Source organism: Condylura cristata, unplaced genomic scaffold, assembly GCF_000260355.1.
Source record: "Condylura cristata isolate star-nosed mole 26May11 unplaced genomic scaffold, ConCri1.0 scaffold00016, whole genome shotgun sequence".
Classification (NCBI taxonomy): domain Eukaryota; kingdom Metazoa; phylum Chordata; class Mammalia; order Eulipotyphla; family Talpidae; genus Condylura; species Condylura cristata.
The window spans coordinates 33,886,457-33,898,508 of NW_004567117.1; the positions used below are offsets into that span (position 1 = coordinate 33,886,457).

At 36.5% G+C, this 12,052-nt stretch overlaps 1 protein-coding gene across 1 annotated transcript in view; it reads left to right on the top strand.

Moving 5' to 3' along the window:
• DCC (DCC netrin 1 receptor) overlaps positions 1-12,052 on the top strand; it is a 977,719-nt gene that overhangs the window by 457,248 nt on the left and 508,419 nt on the right. The window lies entirely within an intron of this gene.

Sequence of the window (12,052 nt, forward strand, 5' to 3'; positions counted from 1 at the left end):
AAAAATCAGAAAAAATCATCAGTGATCATGAGTATATATCTGTAGAAATGGAGAGTCAGACTTGTTATTTTCTGTGGGTTTTTTTGTTTGTTTGTTTGTTTTGCTTAGTGCTTTATATTGTATCTTCTCCACTGGTGTCATATTCGCTGCAGATATAGTTTCAACAAAAGATAAATATGTTCAGTTTAATACTTAGCAATTAAGACTTTGAAAAAATTAACCATACAAACATATGCTTTTAGAACTTGTCTCCTATTGTTTTAACTTATATAATCATTGATGCTTTTATATAATCATTGATGTCATCTGGTGAATATCAGAGAACATCTATTTTCATATATTTTAGGCAATTATTCATCTCAACTTCCTAATTCTCCCCTTAAGAACACCTATGTATGGAATTTCCATGTGTTGCCCATTTGGTATTGGTGATTATTAATATAATCATGACCATCCAGTTTGTATTAGAACCAAATCATTTACAGCTTCCATGTCAGACTAAATCCCTTAGATGTGTTGACTTTTACAGGCTGGAGCCTTTCTGATGCTTCTCTCTAGAGAAACTAGAATTCTTTCATCTTGGCAGAGAGAGGCTGGGTTTTGCCTTTAAAAATAAATCTGTTCAAACTATGATAATGTATTTTCAGTCAGTAATATTAGCTTTCATTTAATAAAGAAATTGAATCTCTTTTACTGGCTTTATATCACAAAGAATTAAGATATTTCCCCCTTGTTTTAATTAGAGATTTAAAGTAGGTTTTTATATATATGCATTAATACTGAGCCCCTAAACCCACCCTCTCTATTGTAACTTGTGTTTCCTGTTTGAAAATCCGATTAAATGGTTTCATTGCTGATTGGCTGGAAGCCTATACAACTTCCTGGCTGCAGGCCATTAACACCCTGGCCAGAAGTGCTGACAGGAAGATAAAGAGATTTACACCCTCTGATTTCTGTATTAACAACAAGGACAAAACAGTATGTGGTCTTGTCAGTGGATAATACAATTTAAAGATATGATTTCTTTTTCCACAGGTGCATTTGTCTCTGAAAATTAGCAGTTCAGCTTGGTGTGAATAATAAGGTATCTTCTCTGATGAGCTTGAATCATATTAAGAAATCTGTATTATGGACAAGTTCATAATTTATAAGACTATTACCCTTTCTCTAAATGATTGAGCTGGAGTCAGCTTATTTTTAGGTCTAAGTTCTAATAACTTAAAAAGTAGTGTAAAGGGACAAGTGTGGAAAGTGTTGTTTTATAAAGAGGAAATTATATATATATATATATATATATATATATATATAAAATGAAGAAATCCTGTTAATTATTTCAGACAAAATTATCTTCAAATAACTAAAAACAAAGCCCAATGAATACATGGTTGTCTATCAATTAATTCCCTACCCATTCCAATAATCAACTCTAAATCTTTGCATGTAGACAAGGTTGACCACAAACAAAAGCACACAGTTATCCCAACAGCATTTGTGCAAAACAAAAGGACAGAGAAGGTAGATTGGAGAGTGCATGGATGGTGAGAACTGTTTGCACTTCCCTAGTCCAGGATTAACACCCTCTGTAGAATCTTCTCAGTTCCACTTGCAGAAGAAACATCATTTCTTGTGGGAGATGCAAGATATGTTGTTTCCTGTAGTTTGCTGATTTACACATGTGTAGGCACTATGTCTAGCCTCCCTATATTTAAATAGGATTCTGAATATCAAGGTTCACAACATAAACTCACATGAAATATAGAGGGGTATATGTATGCATTTGACTATAAAAGTACACAATAAGCATACACACACACACACACACACACACATGAAAATATGTCAGATACATCTATTCAGATTTAGAGTTTCTGATATTAAAAATTGGGAAAGGAATTGGAAATGGGTTAAAATATTAATTTCATACAACATTTTTCTGTAAAATGAAATTATTGGCTTTTTTGCTCTCTAAGCTTTCAACTAGCTTTATGTGAAAAATGTGAAATTTATTTATCTTCATATTTTCTCTCATAAAACCACTATTGAATTCTGGAAATTATGGTAAATGATTATTGGAGGAAAGAAAGATTGTATAAAGTATACAGATGAAAAAGAGCACTTTCAATAATCAGTCCATCAATAGCCATTGACCACATAGTAATACAACAGTGTGGTGCTGGGCAAAAGAGAATATAAAGCAATTGACATCTTATTCGTAGCCTCTGAGAAGTTTATAGAATAATTTTAGGGAAATATGTAGACATTGACATCAAATCCATCATTGTAAAGCAGGAGTTGATAAATGGGGTAGAAAATAATAGACAGAATCACAGTTATATAACTTTAAAAAGTAGAATTAATTTTGAAGATTATTTTTTCCAGTAACCTACTTAATCACCTATGGTTTGGCTTTCAATTCTGCATTTTTTTTTCCCTTTTTTTCTTGCTTTTCTCTGTACCTCCATATTTACCCATCTATTCCAAGCAGAAACCTCTCATCACAATTTAAATATTTTATTTGGAAATCCACGCTCATTTTAAACCCTCCTTTTCCCTCACAAGCCACACTCGGTCTTTGAAAAATCCTTGTGATTATGCCTCAAAATATGTCTAGACTTTTTCTCCATTCCCACTGATACTTCACTTCCCCAAGCTGTGGCTTAAGAACATTGTTCCAGGTGCTAGGGAAGGACTCCAGGCACCTCTGCCCACCTCATCTTGGGATCACTGCCATCAAAGAAAGCACAGCATAGTAAGCACCAACACTAGCTGGAACAGCACTGCCTCCCACAGAGAAACAAGTCAGCTCCCACGAGGGCCCCCCATGACCAGTGGGTTCTCCTAGTTGATGCCGAGCACCTGGCCAACTGTAGCCTTCTTGCAGCACAGTGAAGACCCCCTGAAATATTGAAGGTGAATGTGTCTTGAGACCATTGACACACATAATTAATTAGAACAAAAGGGCAATGAGCCTAAGACAGAGAAAGTGACTCCCACCCAAGGTAATAAACAGCACAGGCTGTGTGGATTCTTTTTATAGTGTGTGTGCGTGTGTTTCTCTGCTTTAAATAATAATGTGCTAGATAAATCTATCTCTATATTTCTGTTTAGTTATTGTCATATATTTGTGGCTGAATTCCTAGAAATGGAGTTTAGGGTTAATTTATTATGCTGTATAGCGAGCCATACCATGGCCCACATACCGTTGCCCTCACATTGACTGGCTGTTTGACTGAATGAATAATTTGGAAATTCCCATTAGATGGTACAATCAGAGCTTTGGGGATTTGGGAAAGGTTATCGGGGAGCTGATAAAGTGTGGAAGGTAGGTGACAATGGCACAATGTTAGACAATGTATCAGACATTAATATCATACAGATTTTCTGTTATTTGGATGATTTGCCTGCAGTTTAATTAAGTAAAATTTGCAAGCGTTCTGACAAATATCAGCCACATTCATAATCAACTTTCATGAATGTTGTGAACATTTATTAGTCATGCATAATGGGACTTGAGCTTGATGAAAGCCTGAGCCTGAATTCTGTAAAATTATTCGTTATTATTGATTATAAAACAATTTCTGGTTTTGTAATAATTTTATCTGCAACATAGAGCATATAAATAAAGTTATTTTCAAAGTCTGCTGAGATAAACATCTCTTTATGAAATCAATATACTCATGAATATTTACTGGCAATTTGTCTTGAATATAATGCCCTGAATTGAGTGGTGAAATTATTTTCCAAACACCTTTGTGTATATTTTAAGATACACTTGTTTTAGAAAACAGAGAAAAAGAATTTTTCTTCATTTAGAAAATTTTATTAACAATTTTATATCATTGTACAATGACAAGAATAGTGATTATACCATAGTGTGCTTAACTAATCAACTGTATACTAGTGCTTTTTTTCCTCTATTTTAAATAGCAATGTGCTATATAAAACCATCTCTATATTTATATTTAGCTATTGTCATATACTTGTGGATGAATTCCTAGGGAGTTTACGGTTAATTTATTATGCTCTATCTTGTCATATTGCATATAATACCTATAGATGGACCTACGGATCACCCCCTGCTTTTCAAAATATCTAATTAATCCACTTCACTTTTACAAAAGACCTACCTTAGTACCTCATTAGCAAAAGAAATCAGAACAGGACTGGCATTTTTATAACAAAAGGCAAACAATAAAATAGTGTTCGGTGTTTGTTTTGTGGCAGGCACTGAAGGTGCCTTCCTTGGGAATGCCTTTATATCACATCTGCTTTTATTACTTGTTAGTGTTAGTTCAGGGTTTATGTGTTATTTGGCTATTTTGTAAATTATTTTTTGAATCTGGGAATACTCAAAAAATCTTCCATTTTATTTAGTGGTAATTCCTTATCTTATAGTATTTTGGTTTGCAAATATTTCATAGAAACACTCACATAGAAGAGGAAGGCTGCATATCAATGTATACTTTAAACGCACTGTTATGATTTAAAATTCTTGCAACCACTATAAGCTAAAGTGTTGTGTTATTTTAATTTATGCTTTCTGATTTTGATTATTGATGATCAGAGGTGTACCTTAGAAGTGTGTCCTTTCAAGAATTCCTATAGAAAATCTTACAGTGAAGTCAACAGTTAAAGAAAAAAGTAGATTATAGTAAAGTAATTGACCTCCATTATAAATAAGACTTTCCATTTTGTTTAATACATTCTATACTAATAAAAGACCCGGTTACAGTCATCAGAGCTATGACAGCTTATATAAGTGGAAAGAAAGCCTCCAAGATACAGGAGTTGCTGTCTAGCTCTTTCTGTAAGAAGGAGTCTATTCTAATCTTCATGTGGAATAATGACATTGATGTTCTGTATAATTTGGTTAGATTTTATGAGGGGTCTATATCCAGGTAGACAATTCATTGTGAGTTTGAAGAGGTACTAAAGCTCTCTTTATTATTTAATCTTGTGCTAGGAAATAAGTATTATATATACAATCACTCACATGGATGAAAGAAAAGCTATTAACAGGCTTCCTTCTATGAAAATTTATCTCCAGACTTCCTCTCTTGACCCTGAAATTAACAAAAATCTTGAAGGGCCAACTCTGCCCTGACTGATTGCTGAATAAAGAGAGGAGCAGGGCTGTTAGGCCTTGGGGATTGTTTCATATTTGCAGACCTCCCAAGGAAAGTGGGTGGGGCCTGAAGCCCAACGGGGGGGTTCCCTGAATAATCCTCTATAGTACCTTTTAAAATGTCACTCTTCAAATAAGACACTCTTTCTTAATTTTTATGAAACTCCCCATTGACTGCCCAAGAACTTGAGGATGTTCACAAGAAGCCAGAACTTGGAGACACCAGAATAATCCATTTGAAGGCCAAGAATCTAGTGGAACAGGAGATGAGCTGTGATAGTCAAGAGCTCAAACTGGCTCATGATCCACTACATGTCCAGAGGCCTCAAGTGAACACCTGTTTGAAGTCTTACATACAATCACTCTTCAAAGATGGGGGTAGTGCCAGCTCTTCTGGATACTTCTATTGAAAAAACCCCAGAGATGATTTAGAGAGACTTACCCTTTACCAGATTATGGTTCTCCTTGACTAAACCCCCCCCCCCCGAAATCAGTTCATTGTATGTTGCAAAAATTGCAGAGCTCAGCAAGCAAACTGAGACTTGCCTACCAGATTTTTCTTTTTCCATTATGTTCTTCTCTGAGTTTCAGCTAACTGGACTCAGGGATGTTTGTCAGCCATCACACACTGAGTGAGTATGTCGGCATTCATCAGACACCTCTCCAAGACTCGTTTTGACACATTTCAATGGCTGCTCTTTAGCCAGCCATGTAAGGACCTGTAATTATATTATTTCTCTAAATAAAGAAGCAGAAATATAAACAAAAACCTGGAAGAAAAAAATAAAGACGGACACGATAACTCCCAGAGGGCTATACCCAGACAGAAAAAAAGTCTGTAAAAAAATCCCACAAATCCCATGTTGGTCTTCTGGCTACTGGCAAGGACTAATTCCAGACTTTTCTTTGGCTTACCTCTATGCTGCTCCCCCTACCCCCAGCTAATTTCAGAATTAAAAGAGTCAAATAAGGTCTGGCTTTGAAGGGACATAGCCTTTGGGCTTCAATTTGGAGGAAACAAAGCAGCTCTCCTCTGTGGTTGTAGAATACTATTACCATGCTGCTGAATATTTAAAAGCAAGGCATGTTTCCAACCCCAAGGCCTGTCCCCCAATTGATAAGTCTTGTTTTTATTAAATGAACTTTAATTACTAAATAATTAGACTTTCTGTAGGAGGAGATGGGGCTCTAGATTGGCTGCCAAAGAGGCTAGAGGGCAAATCGGAAGAATGTGCCATTTTCAGATTAGAATTTAAAAGAAGGACTAGAACTCTATCTGGGCTTGTGTGGGTGGAGGAGAGGCCTCCCCAGAGGTAGAGAGTCTTGGCATAAACCAGGCTCTGAAATGCTTCATTTCCACTTCTCCTTAAAAATCAAAGCAGTGTAGAGTTAAATGAATGAGAGTGTATGTCTAAGATATTCAAACTTTCTCGCTCTGGGTGTGATGGAAAGATTTCTCTTAGCCTGTGTGTTGCATGTATGCACAGAAAGGAGGGAAGAGGGAGAGTATTGTTCTCATTATTGTAATTCTGAGAGCCTAACACTTTTGATGTCCCTGCAGATTTAGCAGCTTTTTATTCATTGCCATGGTGATTTTTTACCTTTTTTTTTTTTTTTACATCACAAAGAAAAAGCCCAAATGAAAAATGTTTGCTGCTTTTGCTATGCACATTTCTGCTGCCCTAGTGACAGCCAACAGTTTGGTTGTGGTTAACTCTGGAGGAAGCACGTTATGGACTGGAGCCTGACTGATGGCTGCAGCCTGTGCTCAGGCTGTTCCACCTGGGTGGTGCTGCCCCTGCACCTCTGGTCAGAAGGGCCCCAAGAAAAGTGATTTGAGGGAAGAAGGGGAGCTCTCATTTAAAATGCAAACTTATAGGGTGTCAGAGCACAAAGAAATCATTCCATACACTTCTGGGTTTTTCTCAAGCTAGATGGACAATCACAACAGAATCAGGTATGTTAGGCAAAGAACAATCAATTTAATAGCATGTGTGTGGAGAATTCTAAAGAATAATGATGTAGGGGCCCTCCCTGGTGGTGCAGTATGTTAAAACACAGCACTGCAGAGCTAGCGGCAGCAGCTTTAGCATCTGTTCGATACCCGGCCCCGGAGATGACCTACATGGTGCAGCAGACCTCTCCTGACCCGCCTGCTGCTCCCCTCAGCAGTGTACTTCATCGATCTGCCTGTTCTGTTCCCCACTCTGTCTCTGGTGAATCCTCTCACCCTCCACACCTCTGGCCTGTACCCTAGTTCTGTATGCATAAATAAATAAATCTTTAAAAAATAAATAATGGTGTAGAATGGTGTTATTTAGTCTGTGCTTAGGGATTGTGGGTTTCAAGGAGAGAGAGAGGGAGACTTCACATGACTGACAAGAAGGTGTCTCTTCATCCTTCCACTAAGTATAATGTGCACTGATAAACCTACATCTGGATTAAATTCACCTCCACCATAAAATCAGAAAAAAAGGTAAACAGTACTCTTTACTTTATCAGTGGGGAAACAATGATTATTTCATTTCTTCCACTGAGGAAAGGCCAAGCACTGAAGCTTGTTTTTTTTTTTTTTTAAACATTTGTTGATTCATGTATAGAAGAACTGGGCTGTAGGCCAGAGATGCCAGGAGGTGAAAGGATTCACCAGAGTGGGGAGCAGAACAGGTGTGTTGACTAAAGTACACTGCTGAGGGGAGCAGCAGGCAAGACAGCAGAGGTCTGCTGCACCACATGGGTCAGCTTCCTGGCTGGGGATTGAACGCTTGCAGTAGAGGCAGGCAAAAAAGCTTGATAGCACTGACTTTAACTCCTGTGCTACCAGGGAAGCTCATGTTTTCTCCCTCTCTTGATGCTCCCTTAGCAGTTGTAATCTTTCCTAAAGTTCCCAGGATATGGGACCTGATATATATGCATAAACTAATTATCTTAATAATAATACATATTTGCTTTATTCAACAAATAACTGAAGGCAATTATGTGCCATGTACTGTGCTCAGAGCTAAAAGTAGAGAATGAAATAGACCCAGCCTAGATTCTGTGGATTTTACAGATTAGCTGGGAAGATGATGTATTGAATATTTTAGTTAAATTAAGTATAATCAAAGTAAGTGATGATGAGTAGACATAGGGACATCCAGTTCTCAGTGGGTTTGGTAGAGGCCTCTCTGAGGAAGTAATAATTTTGAACTATGGGGGCATTTTTAAATCCCATATATGAAATACTATATTACTGAAGAGATGAAAAGATTAAAATCTTCATTCTTCCTTGCATGGGTTCTTAATAAATGTTCTAGAAGAGAATGTGGGTGTAGCTGTTTAGCAGGCCTGGAGGAACATTTATCAAAGGAGCCTATATAAATCAACACTTAATGAATTATTTTAGGGCCAAAATTAGCATTAGAAAATAATGGGAATTATGTTTACAGAAATCCAAATAAACACCATGAGAACTACTGCTCCGTGGCATGTAACATATACAGCTCTTGCTAATAGTACTTAATACTTATTCTACAACTTGAATTAGGATACTTGACATCACAGAATTTCTGATGCTGAATCCCAGGCACTTTTACTGAGTATCCTATGAAATTTGAATTACAAGTGCCTGTACTTTTAATTTCTAAGGCAAAGGATAGGATGGAAGTATCATAGAATTTCCCATATTGCAAACAACATGTCTTTCCTTTTTTTTTGTTTTAAATGGATGTCTGTGTATTAATTTTGTTTTTCTATGTCCTATTTATTTTTTCCACAATATAAGATTTTGAATAAGTCAGATCTACAGTCTGCTTTCCAGGGTCAGTCTTACAGTTCATCTTTGTCTGATCCCTGGCTTAGTTTCTTTAGATTCCACCTATGAGTGAAGTTACCTGGTGCCATTCTTTCTCCTTCTGCCTCAATTTGCTTAGAATAAGGCCTTCCAGTTCCACCCATATAACTCCTGCAAATGGCATGAGCTTACAATTTGTGACACTGAATAATATTCCATTGTGTTGAACTGATGGCACAGTAATAGGTGTGTGTTTTGGTTCAAGATTGGAGGTGCTGGGTGCTGTGTAAACGGCTAAGTGAGCAGGCACAGGGTTATCTCCACAAGTCAGGGTTTCCCCGTAAAGTTTTCTAACCTCTTGGGCCATACGAGGAGTGAAGGTGGGAAATGGCTCTATGGAATTAATTTGTGAAAATAACCTTCTCCAAGGCTAACCATGAAAAGCCTTTATGAGAACACCAAAAACAGGTTTGTGTGTTGTGTGTGGTACTGCAGGCTTAAGCTGGTCTATGAGATTTCAGTCTGGGGCAGAATTTACTTACTAATCAATGGAGTTCATCCACAACTGTGTGGCTACTTGGTGTTTGAAGAATAGGGGGATGGTGGAATAGGCTGATAAGTGGAAAAAACTTCTCTTGAGGCCATTTTTACTTAGATCAGAGGGAAAAAATGTATTTTAAGAAATACAATTCAATAGTAAAACATTTAAAAAACTGACATACATTGCATAAATATTTATATAAGTTTTGTTCCCATTCCAGTTCTACTTATAAAGTGAAAATGTTCATATTTATTTAATGGGCTGTTATGAGGAATACATAAGGTAAGTTACAAATGTGCTTTGAATAATATAAGTGACACCTTGCACTGAGTCATCAGATAATACATTGGCGAAGCCAAGAAGTCACCCCAGTGTCCCGGTACCCCAAGTAGGTTCTTATTCACCATCCCAAACTGCCAGAGTATGTTAGTGAAAGATTTCACACTTGAATGCAGTTACTAACATTTACATGTCTGTAATGTTCCATTTAAGTATTTAGAGTCACATAGAACCTTAGCAAATATTTGTGAATCTTTTTCTTTCAGTCGATATTTGATGTATTTGCTCAACATAAAATACTGAAAAAACATATGCAAACACTTTCATATGCAAACACTTTCATTTTTTTTATTTATATAGTCAACCCTATATGTCAACCATGTCATATTAGCTGTAAGTTAAGAGTACTATAAAAATTCAAAAGGTTGAAAGATAATTTCCAGTAACCAGTAAAAATAAAACGTGTTTTATTTTTCCTTTTGACTCATGGCCTTTGTTGGACAAATGAAATTTATTCTTTTTTTTTTCTTTCTTTCTTTTTATGCCATTTGCCTCTATGGCTATCTATCACCTGAGGCCTTGATCTTGTTAACATGGAAGACGTGTGGCTTGATTATGGAAACCTGAGTATGGTGTGTACGCATGTGCAATTGTGCACACCTGTGCCTAGTTGGAAGGGTATAAAAGGGCAGCGTCACCCTGGGGGAGGGGGCCTCAAGTTGCTGTCTCCCTGCTGGCTTCATTCCCCTGCTCACCATTAAAACCTGTGAAAATTATGCCATGGACTCCAAAATTCTCTTTCAAATCCCTATATCCAACATTGAACCTACCCTGCTTGGGCTGGTTGTAAAACAGCCTTAAAGTAGACTACAGCTTTGAGAAAAAGAATCAAGAAGAAGCTGTGATTCAGGCATTCATCAGTTTGGTATGCCAGAATTCTTCTGTGGGAGTATGGAAGATGAGCTTGAAAGGTGCTTTGCTAGATTCTTGGACACTACACAACATGAAAGGATGTTTCAGATGTCAATTTGCTGAGTGAAATTTGTTTGGGATGAATTTTTACAAAAAAAAAAAAAAGAATAGAGATGGAAAGATTCTTTGTACTACAATTATAGTGGATTGGATGGGATCTAATAACCAGGCTTTTTCAGCAAACAGCCTTCTATTCAGCAGGTAACTATTTTTCCATGAAGACCTAGTTGAAATTATGCCTGTATTTTCTCTGAATGAAGCTTGATTGTTTGTTTTGCATTAGAGCATTAAATGGCTCTTCTGAAAATACTGTATTTCATTCTTACGAGTTACATTGAGTTTAATGTTCGCTACTAGGTGCTCATACTCATGCCTTGAAAATACAGTACTAAATTGATAGCCTATAACTTCTTCTGATAATATTATTGCCAATTTGTTATACCACGTGAGATGTGAGTGCTGAACTTGGGCACAGTATTGGGGCATTGACCCGATCTACAGAGCCTTGTTACCTCAAAATTGTTGTTTGATGTGTAGGGTTTCCTTTGTAGGGAAAAAAAAGAAAAAGCTACAAGTCATGTGATAAATTCTCACTCTTGACAAATAATCAACTCTTTGAAGATTTAAAACATTACATCATTTATTTATAAATAGGATAAATTCTGATCCCTGCTTAAGGACATCTGGAGTATATATTGAATAAACATGTGAAATAGTATCCATTTCCACTAATTCTAATTATATGCACCATGAATACTCATATATGATTCTTTCAGCTCGATGAAGTTCATGTAAAGGAACCAACTGTTGAGTATCAGTTTGAATTTTTTTCCATATTTTACTCTGTGCACTTAAATGTCGCAGGTCCATTTTTTTGAGTAATATATTCAGATACAAAACAAAAATCTTAGCATTTTATATGATGTGTATTCAGCTATTTCATCGAATTATCAAATATATTCTATTATTACCTCTGTTGCATGAAATACTCCACTTGATAAATTATAATAGTAGTAAGTAAGGCCTAGAAGGAAACTATTTAATAAAAGTGCCACGAATTTGTTTAAAATGTTTTAGGGAGCCCTCACAATATCCGGTCACTACTCATTGCAGTTTTGCCTTGTGTAGTTTCTATAACACATGCTCAGTTAAGCCATGTTTAAACCATGCTTTAAAATTGTATCAACACCAATCCGTAGTAGATAAATGTCCCTTCTTTTAAATTGATTCAAAGTCTAGACACTGCAGATAGCCCAGAAATCAGACTTTGAGTCAGTGCACAAGGTAACGGATTTCTTTTGGACCTCACTCACTGGTAAATTCCAGTACAGTTCTGAATCCTGATAGCTTCACAAGGATAAAT